This window comes from Somniosus microcephalus, chromosome 6, assembly GCF_052327205.1.
Source record: "Somniosus microcephalus isolate GS21.2 chromosome 6, FLI_Smic_1.0, whole genome shotgun sequence".
In the NCBI taxonomy this organism is placed as follows: domain Eukaryota; kingdom Metazoa; phylum Chordata; class Chondrichthyes; order Squaliformes; family Somniosidae; genus Somniosus; species Somniosus microcephalus.
In genome coordinates, this window is record NC_140992.1 from 15,897,293 (window position 1) to 15,916,289 (window position 18,997).

At 46.9% G+C, this 18,997-nt stretch overlaps 1 pseudogene; it reads left to right on the top strand.

Moving 5' to 3' along the window:
• Window positions 1-1,009: 1,009 nt before the first annotated feature.
• Window positions 1,010-18,997, top strand: part of LOC147115492 (uncharacterized) — a 110,189-nt pseudogene continuing 92,201 nt past the window's right edge.

Sequence of the window (18,997 nt, forward strand, 5' to 3'; positions counted from 1 at the left end):
ATGCAAGTTGCTGTTATTGAACCTTGGTCCTTACCATTCTGCATAGTTTAATACTACGCGAGTCATGTGCAACGTTTTACTAAACCACAAAGGGAATTCTGATGCAATGCCCTAGATTTTGCTGTGGCAGGGCATCTAATGGTGTCTGCCGTTAGTTAGACTTGCCCCTGCACATTTAAGTTTTTAATTTTTTTGTGTGGCGAGTTGCTGAAAGCGCAAGCTGATAACGTCGCAGTGAGGGAAACTGGGCATCGAGGACCTGAGTGAACAGAGCGACCAACAAGGTATCTCCTTAACCAATCAGATTGAAGAATTGTGAAATTAACAGCGCAAGTTAAAGGGGATGAATTCAATGTCAAATCAGGTGCAGAAAGAGAAATCAGGAAAGATTGGTTAAAGAGAGAAAAAAGAGACAGAAAGGAAAAGTACATTTTAGAATGTTTTTATAGTTGACATTGTTAAAATTTCCAACAATTAAAACCTGAAGGAATGAGACTCCACGCTTGTAATAGTTAATTTTCGGTGCCAGAGAGGTTGATTGATAGTAATTAACATTTATCACAATTTTTTTGTCTTATAACATTCCTGTGAAGCGCCTTGGGATGTTTTACTACATTAAAGGTGCTATATAAATACAAGTTGTTGTTGTTGTTCTCACTCTGTTAAAAGGATACTTAGACTTGAAATGACAAGACTTAACGTTCTGTGGCGAGTTTAGTTCATATCTACTGCACAAATACAGAAACCTCACGTATTTCAATGGTGAGGCAGACAGCGAGATGCCGTTTCCGCTAAGCTAATGGCGGAGCGGCACAACTCGGACAGCACCTTTTGGATATTTGAGTTTAACCGCGCATCTGCCCCTCGCCTGAAGTTGCCGTACCATTTGCGCATGAATAACGGCGAACGCCATTAGACTCACTGTTATTTTGACAGCAAAATCTGGGCCGGTGCGCTTCTTTCAGCGGACAATTTCATCGCCACTTTGCCCTTAGATGCCAGCGTCCTGATGCAGGTGGACGAGGGTGACGGAGTCGTCAAGAGAAAGAGCTGTGAGAGACTTAATCAAAAAGGCAGGAGAGTTCGAGAGTTCAATCCAGGAGTAGCTGATAGCAGAGCGATGGAACAGCGAGCATCTCAACGAGGAGGTGCAGCAAAGTGCACACTGTCTGTGTGGAGTTTGCACATTCTCCCCGTGTCTGCGTGGGTTTCCTCCGGGTGCTCCGGTTTCCTCCCACAGTCCAAAGATGTGCAGGTTAGGTTGATTTGGCTCTGATAAATTGACCCTTAGTGTTAGGAGATTAAATACATGGGGTTACAGGAATAGGGTGGGATATGTGTCGGTGCAGGCTCGATGGGCCGAAATGGCCTCTATCTGCACTGTAGATTCTGTGATTCTGTGAATCCGTCCAGTGTTACCGAGTCTCTTTATTTCCAGCCACCCACATGTGGGAAGCTATCATTAGTTCGCAGCTGTTTCTCCGCCGTGAGGATGAGTGACAGTTTCGCCTGCCAGCCATTGGAAACAGAGATCGGAGCACCCTCTGCAGGCTGACCGGCCGAATGGCAACCTGACAAAGAAAGAAAGAACTTGCATTTATATAGCGCCTTTCACAGCCTCAGGACATCCCAAAGCGTTTTACAGCCAATGAAGTACTTTTGGAAGTGTGGTCAGTGTGGTAACGTGGGAAACGCGGCAGCCAATTTGTGCACAGCAAGCTCCCACTAACAGCCAATGTGATAATGACCAGGTAATCTGTTTTAGTGAGATAGCAAAATACTGCGGATGCTGGAAATCCGAAATAATAACAGAAAATGCCAGAAAAACTCAGCAGGCCAGGGCAGCATCCGTGGAGAGAGAAACAGAGTCAACATTTCAGGTCGAAACCCTTCGTCAGGACTGAGAAAAAATACAGGAAATGAAACAGATTAAAAGGCCAGTTTGGGGGCTGGGAAATGGGGATGAAAGAACAAAAGAGAAGTGAAGAGACATTAAGAGGTATTCAAAACCAGACGAGATGGTGGTCGGACTAGTGGAGACAAAAGACGGCTCTAGATTAGGTGTGAAATGCGCTGGCAGAATGGGAGACAGCTGCCATGTGGGAGAGAAAAAAAGGGGGCAGGGCACAAAACAAAGGTGTGGATAAACAATATATAAAAATGTAATAGGGGCCGAGGTTATGATCTGAAATTGTTGAACTCGATATTGAGTCCGGAAGGCTGTAAAGTGCCTAATCGGAAGATGAGGTGCTGTTCCTGTTTCACTGATGTTGTTTGAGGGATAAGAACATAAGACGTAGGAGCAGGAGGAGGTCATTTGGCCCCTCGAGCCTGCTCCGCCATTCAATAAGATCATGGCTGATCTGATCTTGGCCTCAGCTCCACTTCCCTGCCCGCTCCCCAATAACCCTTGACTCCCTTACCGTTCAAAAATCTGTCTATCTCCACCTTAAATATGCTCAATGACCCAGCCTCCACGGCTCTCTGGGGAAGAGAATTCCAAAGATTCACAACCCTCTGAGAGAAGAAATTCCTCCTCATTTCCGATTTGAAAAGGTGCCCCATTATTCTGAAACTATGCCCCCTAGTTCTAGATTCCCCCACGAGGGGAAACATCCTCTCTGCATCTACCCCGTCAAGCCCCATCAGAATCTTATATGTTTCAATAAGATCCTCTCTCATTCTTCTAAAGTCCAATGAGTATAGGCGCAACCTGCTCAACCTTCCTTCATAAGACAACCCCTTCATCTCCAGAATCTCCGGAATCAATAAATATTGGTCCAGGGGAGAACTCCCCTGCTCTTCTTCAAAAGAGCGCCTTGGGATCTATTATGTCCACCTGACAGGGCAGACGGGGCCTCGGTTTAACGTCTCGTTTGAAAGACGGCACCTCCGACAGTGCAACACTCCCTTAATAAAACACTTGGGGTGTCGACAAATATGAAGCAGTCAGGTCAACAAGCATTCTCTCAGTCAGTTTATTGAGAAGTTTTCCTGACTAATTATTTGAATTTTTAAGGTGAATTGGCAAAGAGGAGGGTGTATTTTGTCTTCAGTTGAAGAAAGATTTGCATTTATTTCTGTGCCTCTCAGAAATCCCTCACATACAATGAACTGTGGAATGAAGTGACTGGATTAGTAACGTATATCGATACTTCAGCTATTTTGCACACAGGGAGGTTCCACAAATTAACAATATGATGAATGAAAAGTTAAGCTGCTTGAAGGAGAAATGTTGGCCAGGATACCAAGGGAATTCTCTGTTCTTCTTCAGGTGGTGCCATGAGACCCTGAGCCATCAGCACGGGCCTCGGTTTAACGTCTCATCCAAAGGACAGCACCTCAGACAGTGCAGCACTCCCTCAGTGGCTGCACTGAAGTGTTGGCCAGGATCATGAGTGTAAGCCATGCCTTCTGCCCTGCAGTCAAGAGCCAAGCTGACAGATAGAAGAAACTTGCATTTATATTGATTTTTATTATTTATAGTTATTTGATAAGAAAGAACCTGTCTTTATATAACACTTTTGATAGCCTCAGAATGCGCCAAAGAGCTTTACAGCCCATGACGTGAAGCGTAGTCACTGCTGTAATGCAGGAAACGTGGCAGCCAATTTGAGCACAGCAAGATCCCACAAATAGCAATGTGATAAAGACCAGATAATCTGTTTTAATGATGTTGGTTGAGGGATAAATATTGCCCAGGACACCGGGGAGAACTCCCCTGCTCTTCTTCAAATAGTTCCATGGGATCTTTTACATCTACTGAGAGGGCAGACGGGGCCTCGGTTTAACGTCTCATCTGAAAGACGGCACCGCTGTCAATGCCGCACTCCCTCAGCACTGCACTAGAGTGTCAGCCACGATTTTGTGCTCAAGTCTCGGGAATGGGACTACGAACCCATGAGCTTCTGACTCAGTGACACGAGTGCTACCCACCGAGCCACAGCTGACACCTAATGTATCAATGATGGTGTCGGTTGAGGGATGAGGTTGGCCTGGACACTGGGAGGATTCCTCGCTTCAGTGGTGTGATTTTTCACATCCACACAAACCACCGAGTCAGTTAGGCGGAGCCTCTGTTTAACGTCTCATCAGAAAGACAGCACCGCTGTCAACGCAGCACTCCCTCAGTACTGCACCAGAGTGTCAGCCTGGATCAGGGGTTCCCATACAGTGGTGCGTGCACCCCTGGGGGTACGCGAGACATCTCTGGGGGGTACATGGGAGAAATTGTCTAATGGTGGATTTTATTTATTAATTATTTTATTTATTACATTTTTATAATAGGCTACTCAGACAAAGCTTTAAAACTCTGTGGGAATTTGTTATATAAAGTAGTTAATCTACTTCAAGATGTACCAATGAGAACACAGATGCACAGAGATGATGACGTACAGAACCCTCACCTCAACAGCAACAACAACAACAACTTGTATTTATATAGCACCAGTAATGTTCTTACCAGGAGTGTAATCAGACAAAATTTGACACCGAGCGCCATAAGGAGATATTTGGGCAGATTGGTCAAAGAGGTCGGTTTTAAGGAACGTCTTAAAGGAGGAGAGAGAGATTGAGAGGTTTAGGGAGGGAATTCCAGAGCTTAGGGCCTAGACAGCTGAAGGCACGGCCTGCCAATGGTGGAGCGATGAAAATCAGGGATGCACAAGAGGCCAGAATTAGAGGAGTGCAGATATCGCGGGGAGGTTGTGGGGCTGGAGGAGGTGACAGAGATAGGGAGGGGCGAGGCCATGGGGCAATTTGAAAACAAGGATGAGAATTTTAAAATCGTGGCATTGTTTAACCGGGAGCCAGTGTAGGTCAGCGGGCGCAGGTGAGATGGGTGAACGGGTCTTGGTGCGAGTTAGGACACGGGCAGCCGAGTTTTGGATGACCTCACCTCCAATCACCGTACGCTACAGCATGGTTTCAGTTGCCCAGCAACAACTGATGACTCAAACTATCACCTATCACTTCAAACATTGTGCGCCTATATGCGAACAAACAACCTCATCTGTCACATTAATAGCAAGTAGCATTGTTAAGCCATTCTTTCAGTTGTGTTTGTGTATTATAATTTGTACATTTTGTACTGTGCTTGGGCATTAAAGGGTTTAAAATATTAAACCTGTATGTTGGTCGGGGTATGTGGGCAGCTGGTAGATCAGTAAGCCGGTACACAATAAGTAGAGTTTGGGAACCTCTGGCCTCGGCGATACTTTCAGATCCTGGAGTGGGGCTAGAACCCACAAGCTTCTGACTCGAGTGACACAATGTGAAAATTGATCAATTTGGGGATGTTTCGAGACAAACAGTTAGGACTTTAAAATAGTCACCTCGTGCTCTCCCGAAAGCGTGAAAGCCAGTCGTTAAAGTAATCGTCAGATTTTGTTTGTCAAAGATATCAGGTTCCTTATACACGAGATAATCGAACATTCCAGAATTAATTAGACTTAACGAGATTTGCAGGTAAATTTTTTAATGAGATTGAACCATTCAATAAAATAAATAGAAAGAACATTGATTCTCAAACATAAACCTAATTAGACAAAGACACCAAAGTATTGCCTTACTACAAACAAAGTCAACAGGGAGTTGGTAGAATCTCAAAGGGAGTGGTATTGACACTTTAGGGCTGATTTACCTACAATGTACCCACTGTTGTCCATTCATAATAGAGGAAGCCCCCTGGTGGGGAATGGGAATTGCAGATAATTGAAAGTCCTCAAATCTCTTCAACAGGTCTTACAAAGGTATCTCCGGCATCACCTCCCAAAACCGCGATCTCCACCACCTAGGACAAGGGCAGCAGGCGCATGGGAACACCACCACCTCCAAGTTCCCCTCCGAGTCTCACGCACCATCCTGACTTAGAATCATAGAATCATCGAATGGTTACAGCACAGAAGGAAGCCATTCGGCCCATTGAACCTGTGCTGGCTCTCTGCAAGACCACTTCAGCTAGTCCCACTCCCCCGCCCTTTCCCCATAGCCCTGCAATTTTTTTTCCTTCAGTTAGTCATCCAATTCCCTTTTGAAAGCCACAAATGAATCTCCCTCCACCACCCTTTCAAGCAGTGCATTCCAGATCCGAACCACCTGCTGCGTAAAAAGTTTATCCTCATTTCGTCTTTGGTTCTTCTGCCAATCATCTTAAATCTGTGTCCTCTGGTTCTCGACTCATCCGCCAATGGGAACAGTTTCTCTTTATCTACTCTGTCTAGACCCCATATGATTCTTAACCCCTCGATCAAATCTCCTCTCAACCTTCTTTGCTCCAAGGAGAACAACCCCAGCTTCTCCGACTTGGACGTATATCAGCCGTTCTTTCATCGTTGTTGGGTCAGAAACCCGGAACTCCCTCCCTAACAGCACTGTGGGAGCACCGTCACCACACGGACTGCAGCGGTTCAAGAAGGCGGCTCACCACCACCTTCTCAAGGGCAACTAGGGATGGGCAATAAATGATGGCCTTGCCAACGACACCCACATCCTAAGAATGAATTAAAAAAAAATGTATTCAATATATGTCTGGCACCCCCAACTCCCATTGGTGTCTCTGTCTGTATTCCGCAAACATTCTGGCAGATATTGTAATCCTAAACTGTCTTACTGCAGTTTGATTTAAATTGCATCTGCTGGCAAACTGCTGATAAGTGTCCGTGATTATATAGGTTAAATTGGTGATCTTGCTCAACCCTATCTTTGTAACCTCCTCCAGCCCTCCAATTCTAGCCTCTTGCACATCCCCGATTTCCATCGTTCCACCATTGGTGGCCGTGCCTTCAGCAGCCTAGGCCCAACGCTCTGGACTTCCCTCCCTAAATCTCTCCACCTCGCTACCTCGCTATCCACCTTTAAGATCCTCCTTAATTCTCAAAATTCTCTTCCTTGTTTTCAAATCCCTCCATGGCCTTGCTCCTCCCTATCTCAATTCAATTCAATTCAATTCAATTCAATTTTATTTGTCATATATGCAGCAGACGTGTGTACTGCACAATGAAATGTTGATTTTTACAAGTCCTCCCAACATTGGAATAAATATGGCATAACAATGATAAAAATACTAATAGAAATACAGTATTAATAAATAAAACAACAGTAATAAATAATAATAAATTATTCGTTCATGAGTCTTATGGCCTGGGGGTAGAAGCTGTTTCGAAACCTGCTGGTACGAGACCGTGTGCTTCGGTATCTCTTACCGGATGGGAGCAGGGCGAGGAGGTTATGGCTGGGGTGGCTTGCGTCTTTAATGATTCTCAGGGCCTTCCCCCGGCACCTCTCAGGGTAGATATCCTGCACAGCAGGTAGTTTAATTCCTATAGTATGTTGTGCAGCTTTCACCACCATCTGTAGAGCCTTGCGGTCTGTGGCGGAGCAGTTGCCATACCAGGTAGTGATGCAGCCAGACAGGATACTCTCGATGGTGCACCGGTAGAAGTTGGTGAGAATCTGGGGGGCCATTCCAAATTTCTTCAGTCTCCTGAGGAAGAACAGGCATTGGCCTGCCTTCTTGGTTACGACGTCGATGTGATGGGACCACGTTAAGTCCTCCGTAATGAATACACCCAGGAATTTGAAGCTGCTAACCCTCTCCACCTCAGCCCCTTCGATGTAGATTGGGGTGTGTCCCTCCCCCTGCCGCTTCCTGTAGTCCACGATCATCTCCTTTGTTTTGCTGATGTTGAGGGAGAGGTTGTTGTACTTGCACCATTCTGCTAGGGCTCTTACCTCCTCCCTGTAGCCTGTCTCGTCGCCATCTGTGATCAGGCCTACAACGGTAGTGTCATCAGCAAACTTGATGATGGAGTTGGAGTTGTGCCCTGTATCTCTGTAATCTCCTCCAGCCCCATAACCGCGCCCCCCCCCCCCGAGATATCTGCGCTCCTCTAATTCTGCCCTCTTGAGCATCCCTGATTATAATCGCTCAATCATTGGCGGCCGTGCCTTCTGTTGTCTGGGCCCTAAGCTCTGGAATTCCCTGCCTAAACCTCTCCGCCTCTCTACCTCTCTCTCCTCTTTTAAGATGCTCCTTAAAACCTACCTCTTTGACCAAACTTTTGGTCATTTGCCCTAATTTCTCCTTAGGTGGCTCGGTGCCAGATTTTTTGTCTTATAACATTCCTGTGCAGCACCTTGGGACCTTTTACTACGTTAAAGGTGCTATATAAATACAAGTTGTTGTTGTTAAAACTTACCTCTTTGACCAAGTCGCTTCCTAAAACCTCCTTATGTGGCTTGGTGACAAATTTTGCTTGATAATCGCTCCTGTGAAGAACCTTGAGACATTTTTGCTATGTTAAAGGCGCTATGTAAATAAAAGTTGCTGCTGTTATGTTGTCAATGGAAAAGAGTTAGCATCATTAACGAAAAGATACGTTAAACTTGTTCCCCCCCCCCCCCCGATCACTTAGTGGGTGAACTGCTTTGCCTGGTGTGGCCCTGAGCCTGACAGACTAAGAAAGGCCCCAACTGAGAGCTAAACTGACCTCGGCCGTGACAGCAGTAAGTTCACGCTAAAAATATCAATTAGCGTTTGTGCTCCTGATCACTACCCAGTGAACCCCTGCTGGAACGTGCGAAGGCGAGGATGGTGGCTGCGGGTGGAATCGGGCTTGGATGTGATACCACCTGTGGTCGAATAGCCTGAAAGAAAGCCATTTGAATCATACAGCACAGAAGGTGGCCATTCGGCCCATCGTGCCTCTACCATCTCTATGAAAGAGCTGTCCAATTAGTCCCACTCCCCCTGCTCTTTCCCCATAGCCCTGCAAATTTCCTCTTTTTCAAGTATTTCTCCGATTCCCTTTTGAAAGTTATTATTGAATCTGCTTCCACCGCCCTTTCAGGCAGCGCATTCCAGATCACAACTCGCTGCGTAAAACAATGTTTCCTCATGTCGCCTCTGGTTCTTTTGCCAATCACCTTACATCGGTGTCCTCTGGTTACCGACCCTTCTGCCACAGGAAACCGTTTCTCCTTGTGTACTCTACTGAATCTGCTTCCACCACCCTTTCAGGCAGGGCATTCCAGATCAAAATTTGCTGCTTAATAAAATTTTACCTCATTTCCCACCTGGATTATCTTAAATCTTTCTCTTCTGGTAATCAACTCATCTGCCAGTGGAAACAGTTTCTCCCTATCTACTCGATTTAAACCCCTCATAATTTTGAACACCTCCACTAAATCACCTCTTAACCTCTGCTCTAAAGAGAACAATTCCAGCTTCTCCAGTCTCTCCACATAACGGATGTCCCTCATCCCTGGTACCATTCTGGTAAATCGCCTCTGCACACTCTCCAAGGCCTTGACATCCTTCCTAAAGTGTGGTGCCCAGAACTGAACACAATGCTCCAGTTGAGGCCTACCCAGTATATTATAAAGGTTTATCATAACTTCCTTGCTTTTGTACTCTATGGGCTCAATTTTCATTGACCCGTGGAGTCGGGATTGGAGGTGTACGGGGGGGTTAAAGTCCCAAATTTGGGGGTCCCAACACCATCCCACCCCCAACCCGCCTCCATGTCAGTTTCAAAAGGAGGCGGGTACCCGCCCCGCACTGGGACTCGCCTACCCAAGGCGGGAAGGGATTAGTGCCAATTAACTGCCTGTTAACAGGTAGTTAACAGGCAGTTTTTAGCCTAATCCCTATTTTAAATCTTGAAGTAAGGGATTCCCGACGGCTCCAAACCACACCAAGTTAGAGGAGTCGGGCCGTCAGGTTGAAGGACTTGGAGGGGTCGAGATGTCGGTGTTCAGGTGAGTGATGGGTGCATGAGTGCAAAGGTAAGTGTTGGTGTGTCTGAAGAGTGTAAAGAAGTTTAAATTACCTGTACTTACCTTTTCAGCCTTCCTTCCTCTAGGTTTCGGGAGTCCCTCATCTCACCAGCACAGAAAGCAGAATGGCTGCGAACTGTCAAAAGTGACAGCCTGCAGCTTTCTGTGCCAGTGAGATTTCTAACTGAGTCTGTGTAGAAGGACTCAGGTTAGAAGTAGGACTGTGTTTGACAGCTTCAAACAGCTGTGAAACACTGATATTTCATCTGTCAAAACGTCTTGACAGATGAAATTTCAGTCTGTGACGTCACCTGTTGCCGGGTGGCCCTTAATTGGCCTGCTGAGCCCGCTGGGCGGGCTCAACAAGGTCAATCAAGTTAAAATCATGTGGATTGGCTGCATTTCGATGGAGGCGGGACTACAACCCCGAAAGTTGTAGTCCCGCCTCCTTCCCGACTTCTGATTGAAAATCACCCGCTATGTCTCTAGTTATAAAGCCAAGGAGCCAAAAGCTTGGTCAAAGAGGTAGGTTTTATGGTATGCTACCATGGAAACTCAGGGGGGAATTTTCCCAGCCCTGGAGGGCGGGTATGGAGGCGGGACGGCCGGGAAAATGGCAGAAACTGGGAGCGGGTACCGAAGCCGCTCCCAACCCGCCTCCGTGCCAGCTTCCTGGGAGGCGGGTCCCTGACTCACGCAGGGACCCGTCTCCTCGATGCGGGAAGGGGATTAGAGCCAATTAACTGCCCGTTAACAGGTAGTTAACAAGTAGTTTTGAGGCTTATCCCCAGTTTACCCCTGCAAGTGCAGGCTTCCCGACGGCTGCGAATCTCGCCAGGGTCAGCGAGGCGAGCCGTGGGTCTGTGGGGATGAGAGGGGTCGAAAAGTCTGCTGTAGAGGTGAGTGATGGGTGCAAGTGTGGACAGGTAAATATAAGAGGTGAGTGTAAAGTGTTAGAAAAAGTTTACTTACCTTTGCTTCTTTCTGCAGGCTTCAACCCTTGAGGATCCGGAGGTGCCTCATCTCAATGGCAGAGATGACAGAATGGCTGCTGCTTTCTCAGATGCAGCAGCCATCTGCTTTCTGCTGTGGAGAGAGGTCTTGGTAAGCCTTCAGTGCAAGCCTTTTAGAACAGATTGTCAGTGTTTGACAGCTTCTCAAAGCTGTCAAACGCTGACAATTCATCTGTCAAAACATTTTCATAGAAACATAGAAGATAGGAGCAGGAGTAGGCCATTCGGCCCCTCGAACCTGCTCCGCCATTCAATGAGATCATGGCTGATCATCCAAACTCAGTACCCTGTCCCTGCCTTCTCCCCATATCCCTTGATCCCTTTAGCCTTAAGAAATGTATCTAACTCCTTCTTGAATATATTCAATAAATTGGCCTCAACTGTCTTCTGTAGTAGAGAATTCCACAGGTTCACCACTCTCTGGGTGAAGAAATTCCTCCTCATCTCAGTTCTAAATGGCTTACCCCTTATCTTTAGACTGTGACCCCTGGTTCTGGACTCATCCACCATCGGGAACACCCTTCCTGCATCTAGTCTGTCTAGTCCTGTTAGAATTTTATAAGTTTCAATGAGATCCCCTCTCATTCTTCTAAACTCCAGCAAGTATAAGCCCAATCGACCCAATCTCTCCTCCTACGTCATTCCTGCCATCCCAGGACGTCCTCTGTCACCGGCTTTCCCTTAACTGGCCAGTAAAGGCAGGCTTAACAAGATCAATCAAGGGAAAATAGGGTGGGCTGGCCAGACGTCTTTGGGGGCAGGACTGAAACCCGACAACCAGGAGCCCCGCCCCAACCCACCCCCAATGGCAAAATCCAGCCCTCAGTGTCTAGGCTGGGCGGTTAGATGAGGTACAAGAGAGCGACCAGTGCCTGTGGAACTGCAGTCCAACATGGAACCAGTGCTTATAGTCGCGGAGAGGAAGAAAATTAAAGTGGGACTGGGCAGAAACAGTTTAACCTGGTAATATTTAGCTCACTGAGGAATGACCAGAATAGCCTGCGGTTATGGTAATGAGCGCAGGAGGGGAATCCTCATGGGCTCTGCTCCTGGGAAGGGAGCCTTGTTCCCACAAACGCATCATCAGAAAATCAGGAGCGACGCAGTGACCTCCGCGGCTTTCCAATCTGCGATGCCATTAAGCAAAGCCGCAAAATTCTGGCACCTACAAAAATTGACCTGCGCATAATCTGCACAAAATCATTTCAGGGTAGCGTTTCCACTTTGGGTGCTATCGGTGAAACAGGCATGAAATTACGCCCCAAAAATTTGCGCCCGTTTTGAGAAGTGTTTTTTTTTTCTTTCGGGTGAGGCGTTAAACCGAGGCCCCCGTCTGCCCGCTCAGGTGGACGTGAAAGATCCCACGCCCACTATTTCGAAGTAGAGCAGGGGGGAGTTCTCCCCGGTGTCCTGGGGCCAATATTTATCCCACAACCAACATCATTAAAACAGATTGTCTGGTCATTATCATGTGGCTGATTGTGGGAGCTTGCTGTGCGCAAACTGGCTGCTGCGTTTCCCTACATTACAACAGTGACTCCACTTCAAAAAAAGTACTTAATAACAACAGAAAACGCTGGAAAAACTCAGCAGGCCAGGGCAACATCCGTGGAGAGAGAAACAGAGTCAACGTTTCAGGTCGAAACCCTTCGTCAGGACTGAGAGAAAAGGCAGGAAAAGAAACAAAAGGCAGTTTGGGGGCTGGGAAACGGGGGAGGGGATGAAAGAAGAGACATTAAGAGATATTCAAGGTGAGACGAGATGGTAATAGGACAGGTAAAGAGACAAACAATGGCTCTAGATGAAGTGTGAAATGCGCTGGCAGAGTGAGAGACAGCTGCCATGTGGGACAGAGAGAGAGAAAACCAAAAGTGTGGATAAAAAATATAAAAATATAATAGGGGCCGAGGTTATGATCTGAAATTGTTGAACTCGATATTGTGTCCGGAAGGCTGTAAAGTGCCTAATTGGAAGATGAGGTGCTGTTCCTTGAGCTTAACCTCGATCTTCAGATCATAACCTCGGCCGCTATTATATTTTTATATTTTTTATCCACACTTTCGGTTTGTGACTTTTTGTTTTTTTCTCTCTCTCCCTCATTTGCATATCACCGAACGCAATACCTGCCACGAATCAGCGCAACCGGGGCAGCGTTTTAAAACGTAATTTGAAAAGAAAAAAAATCTGCTTTAAAAAATATTCCTTTGAATATTACGTTTTCGGAAAAAACCAACGCAACCGAGCGGAAGCTCATGGGCTTCATATTTGCACTGCCATATGAGAAATTCTTCATCATCTAATTGAAATTCTTCCAGAGTTGCGATAATTGTACAGGCTGGCAATGCCGATACATCCTGATAGAGCGCAGGGAATGAGTCTGGGAGGTTCTTCACAGACTGTGCTGTCACCCAGATAAAGTAAAATGCTGCATCCGCCAGGGTAAAACCATTCTGGATTAATGGGATTCAGCGAGACCCTGATTACCGATAATAATTGCTTCTCAAAGGGCTATCATGCTGTCAGAGAATCGTATTGTACAATCCCTGCTGACAAATACAGCATCAAATTGGTGGCCATTGTCCTAGCAGCAACCTCAGGTGCACACAGCGTCTCATCTCTCCTCAGGCTAACTGCCTGGGAGAATGGACAGAAAATAAAGGAAGAATCGTATTTAGTTAGCGCTTTAGCATGTCGCTCAAAATGGCTGCAGTGTTTGGGGTCAGCTGTGGCTCAGTGGGTAGCACTCTCGCTTTGGAGTCATAAGAACATAAGAAGCAGGAGCAGGAGTAGGCCATACGGCCCCTCGGGCCTGCTCCGCCATTCAATAGGATCATGGCTGATCCGAATCTAGACTCACGTCCACTTCCCTGCCCTCTTCCCGTAACCCCAAATTCCCTTATCTGCTAGGAAACTGTCTATCTCCATTTTAAATTGATTTAATATTGCAGCTTCCACAGCTCTCTGGGGTAGCAAATTCCATAGATTTACTACCCTCTGAGTGAAGAAGTTTCTCCTCATCTCAGTTTTGAAAGGGCAGCCCCTTATTCTAAGATTATGCCCCCTAGTTCTAGTCACACCCATCAGTGGAAACATCCTCACCGCATCCACCCGATCAAGCCCCCTCACAATCTTATATGTTTCGATAAGATCGCCTCTCATTCTTCTGAACTCCAATGAGTAGAGTCCCAACCTACTCAACCTTTCCTCATACGTCAACCTCCTCATCTCCGGAATCAACCGAGTGAACCTTCTCTGAACCGCCTCGAGAGCAAGTACAGGTAGACTATCCTTTATCCGAAAACCTTGGGACCATCCGTGTTTCGGTTTTCGGAAAATTTCGGATTTCGGAAGGTATTTTATAAGACTGGGAAATTTGTCGGGGGTGGGGGTCGGCGGGGGGTCGGGGTCGGCGGGGGGGGTCGGGGGTCGGGGTCGATGGGGGGTCGGCGGGGGTCGGAGGTGGGGGTCGGCGGTGGGGGTCGGTGGGGGGGTCGGCGGGGGGTCGGGGGTGGGGGTCGGCGGGGGGTCGGGGGTGGGGGTCGGCGGGGGGTCGGGGTCAGCGGGGGGTCGGCGGGGGGTCGGCGGGGAGTCGGGGTGGGGGTCGGCGGGGGTCGGGGTGGTGCGCACGACTTACGCTGAACGAAAACACTTTCAGTTTTCAGAGGATTTCGGTTTTCGGAAGTGCGGATAAAGGATACACTATCCCTTATCCGAAAGGGTGGGGGTCGGCGGGTGGTCGGCGGGGGGGAGAAAAGAATATCGGACAGGCCGCTGCAGCTATCGGACGGGCCGCTGTATTGTTGGGTTCACTCTCCCGGTATACCTCCTTCACACTGCCCGGCTCGGCCTGCAATCTCCTACCCAGAAGGGAACTCAGTGACCCTCTGCCCTGCTCAGCGTAAGTCGTGCGCCACTCTGGTCATGTCGTGCGCACGGCTTCTGCTGAACGAAAAAACCTTCGGTTTTTAGAGGGCTTCGGTTTTCGGAAGTTCGGATAAAGGGTAGTCTACCTGTATATCTTTTCTTAAATATGGAAACCAAAACTGCACGCAGTATTCCAGGTGTGGCCTCACCAATACCCTGTATAACTGCAGCAAGACTTCCCTGTTTTTATACTCCATCCCCCTTGCAATAAAAGCCAAGATTCCATTGGCCTTCCTGATCACCTGCTGCACCTGCATACTAACGTTTTGTGTTTCATGCACCAGGACCCCCAGATCCCTTTGCACTGTAGCACTTTGCAGTTTCTCTCCATTTAGATAATACCTTGTTCTTTGATTTTTTCTGCCAAAGTGCATAACCTCACACTTTCCAACATTATATTGCATCTGCCAAATCTCTGCCCACTCACTTAGCCTGTCTATGTCCTTTTGCAGGTTTTTTATGTCCCCCTCACTCTCTACTTTCCCTCCCATCTTTGTATCGTCGGCAAACTTGGATATGTTGCACTCGGTCCCTTCCTCCAAATCGTTAATATAGATTGTAAAGAGTTGGGGTCCCAGCACTGACCCCTGCGGACGGAACACCACTGGTTACTGATTGCCAGCCCGAGAACGAACCATTTATCCCAACTCTTTGTTTTCTGTTAGATAGCCAATTTTCCACCCATGCCAGTATATTACCCTCAATCCCGTGATTTTTTATCTTGATCAGTAATCTTTTGTGTGGAACCTTGTCAAATGCCTTTTGGAAGTCCAAATTCACTACATCCACTGGTTCCCCTTTACCCAACCTGTATGTTATGTCCTCAAAGAATTTGAGCAAATTTGTCAAACATGACTTCCCCTTCATAAAACCATGCTGACTCTGTCCTATTAAATTATGTTTATCCAAATGCTCTGTTACTGTTTCCTTAATAATGGACTCCAACATTTTGCCAACCACAGATGTTAGGCTAACTGGTCTATAGTTTCCGGCTTTTGGTCTACTTCCCTTCTTAAATAAGGGTGTTACATTAGCAGTTTTCCAATCTGCCGGGACCTTTCCTGAGTCCAGGGAGTTTTGTAAAATAATCACCAATGCATCCACAATCCCTACCGCCACTTCTCTCAAGACCCTAGGATGTAGGCCATCAGGTCCGGGGGATTTATCCGCCTTAAGTCCTATTATTTTACCAAGTACCATCTCCTTAGTGATTTTAATCGTGTTTAGCTCCTCCCCCCCATTGCCCCCTGTTTGTCCAGTGTTGGGATATTTTTAGTGTCCTCTACTGTAAAGACTGATACAAAATATTTGTTCAGCGTCTTTGCCATCTCCATGTTCCCCACCACGAGTTTCCCGGTCCCATCCTCTAAGGGACCAATGTTCACTTTAGCCACCCTTTTTCTTTTTATATAGCTGTAGAAACTCTTGCTATCTGTTTTTATATTTTTTGCTAGTTTACTTTCATAATCTATCTACCCTTTCTTAATTAATCTTTTAGTTATTGTTTGCTGGCTTTTAAATGCTTCCCAATCTTCTATCCTCCCACTAGATTTGGCTACTTTATATGCCCTTGTTTTCAGTCGGATACTATCCTTTATTACTTTACTAAGCCACGGATGGCTGTCTTTTCTTTTACTCCCCTTTTTCCTCTGTGGAATATATTTATCTCGAAAGATGTGAAATATCTCCTTGAATGTAGACCACTGCTCTTGTACCGTCTTACACTTTAATCTGTTTTCCCAGTCCACTTTAGTCAATTCTACTCTCATACCTTCATAGTCTCCTTTATTTAAGCTCAGTACGCTGGTTTGAGATCCGACTCTCTCACCCTCAAACTGAATTTGGAATTCAACCATATTATGGTCACTCATTCCAAGGGGATCCTTTACTAGGACATTTTTTTATTAATCCTGTCTCATTACACAGGACCAGATCTAAGATTGCCTGTCCCCTGGTTGGTTCAGTTACATACTGCTCAAGGAACCCATCCGTAATACACTCTATGAACTCTTCCTCAAGGCTGCCATGCCCAATTTGATTAGTCCAGTCAATATGAAAGTTAAAATCCCCCATGATTATAGCTGTTCCCTTATTACAAGCCCCAACTATTTCCTGATTTATACACCGACCAACAGAGTTGCAACTGTTAGGAGGCCTATAGACTACGCCCACTAATGACTTTTTCCCCTTATTATTCCTTATCTCCACCCAAACTGTTTCACTATCCTGATCCTTTGGCCCAATATCATTTCTGACTATTGCAGTGATTCCATCCTTGATTAACATAGCAACCCCACCTCCCTTTCCTTCCTGTCTGTCCTTCCTAATTGTCAAATACCCTTGTATGTTTAGTTCCCAGTCATGATCATCTTGCAGCCATGTTTCCGTAATGGCCACCAGATCATACCCATGTGTATTTATTTGTACCGTCAACTCGTCTATTTTGTTACGAATGCTGCGTGCATTCAGATAAAGAACTTTCAAATATGTTTTCTGACAATTTATTCCTGCTTTTACCCCCTTTACTACTTTACCATTATACATTCTGTCCCTTCCTGAGATGCTCTGGTTTTTAATTCCCCCACTGCAACCTTGCTCTATTGCCTTCTCCGCTGTCATTTTTATTTTTCGCTCTCTTAAAACCTCCCCCCCCACTTATTAGTTTAAAGCCCTTTCTACAGCCCTAGTTATTCGATTCGCCAGGACTCTAGTCCCAGCACTGGCCAAGTGAAGTCCGTCCCAACGGAACAGCTCTCTCTTGTCCCAGTACTGATGCCAGTGTCCCAAGAAGCAAAACCCATTTCTCCCACACCAGTCTTTGAGCCACGCATTTAACTCTCTAATTTTATTTACCCTAGCCAAATTTGCATGTGGCTCAGGTAGTAATCCAGAGATTATTACCCTTGTGGTTCTGCTTTTTAATTTGGCCCCTAGCTGCTCAAACTCCCTCAGCAGAACCTCTTTCCTTGTCCTATCTATGTCGTTGGTACCAACATGGACCACAACAACTGGATCCTCCCCCTCCCACTCCAAATTTCTCTCCAGCCCAGAGGAGATGTCCTTAACCCTGGCACCGGGCAGGCAACACAGCCTTCGGGACTCTCGCTCTCGGCTACAAAGAACCCTATCTATCCCCCTAACGATACTATCCCCTACCACTACAACATTTCTTTTAACTCCTCCCACTTGAATGGCCCCCCGCTCCACGGTGCTGTGGCCAGGTTGCTCATCCTCCCCGCAGTCCCCGTTCCCATCCTCACAGGGAGTAAGAGCCTCAAACCTGTTGGACAAGAGCAAGGGCTGCGGCTCCTCCAACACTACCTCCTGGATCCCCGTACCTGCCTCACTTCTAGTCACACCATCCTGACCCTGGCCACGGACTACATCTGAATTAATTAATCTAATTGGTGTGACTACCTCCTGAAACACAGAGTCTAGGTAACTCTCCCCCTCCTTGATGTGTCTCAGTGTTTGAAGCTCGGACTCCAGCTCATCAACACGGTGCCAGAATTCCTCGAGCAGCGAAAACTTACTGCAAATGTGATCACCGTGAGCATCAATGGTGTCCACCAGCTCCCACATATTGCAGCAGCAACACATCACCTGATCTCCCATTCTATGTAATTAATTAAATTTATTAATATTATTTTTAAATACCCTCTGCCCCGATTCTAGATGATGAATATCACACCTTAGAAACTATAAACCAGAGTTTAAGTTTAAAAAGAGAGAAATACTCACCAACCAATCACTTACCTGCTTTCTGGTGACGTCACACTTCGATTTCTTTTTACCTCTCTCCTTCCCTCTGTGTTCCAAGTTCGGAGACTGGTCTCGGGAGCCTTTTGTAGCCCCGCTCTGCTGCTGAAACACCCGCCGATGCTCTGAGGCCTTACCTGGTCTCGGGAGCCTTTTATAGCCCCGCTCTGCCGCTGAAACACCCGCCGACGCTCTGAGGCCTTACCTGGGTCTCGGGAGCCGCTTGTAGCTCTGCTCTGCCGCTGAAACACCCGCCGACGCTCTGAGGCCTTACCTGGGCCTCGGGAGCCTTTTGTAGCCCCGCTCTGCCGTGGGTTCAAGTCCCACTCTCAGAGACCTGAGCTCAAAAATCTAGGCTGACACTCCCAGTGCAGTGCTGAGGGAGTGCTGCACTGTCGGAGGTGCCGTCTTTCAGATGAAACATTAAACCGAGGCCCCGCCTGCCCTCTCAGGTGGACGTGCAAAATCCCACGGCGCTATTTTGAATCAGTGCAGGGGAGTTCTCCCTGGTGTCCTTTCCAATA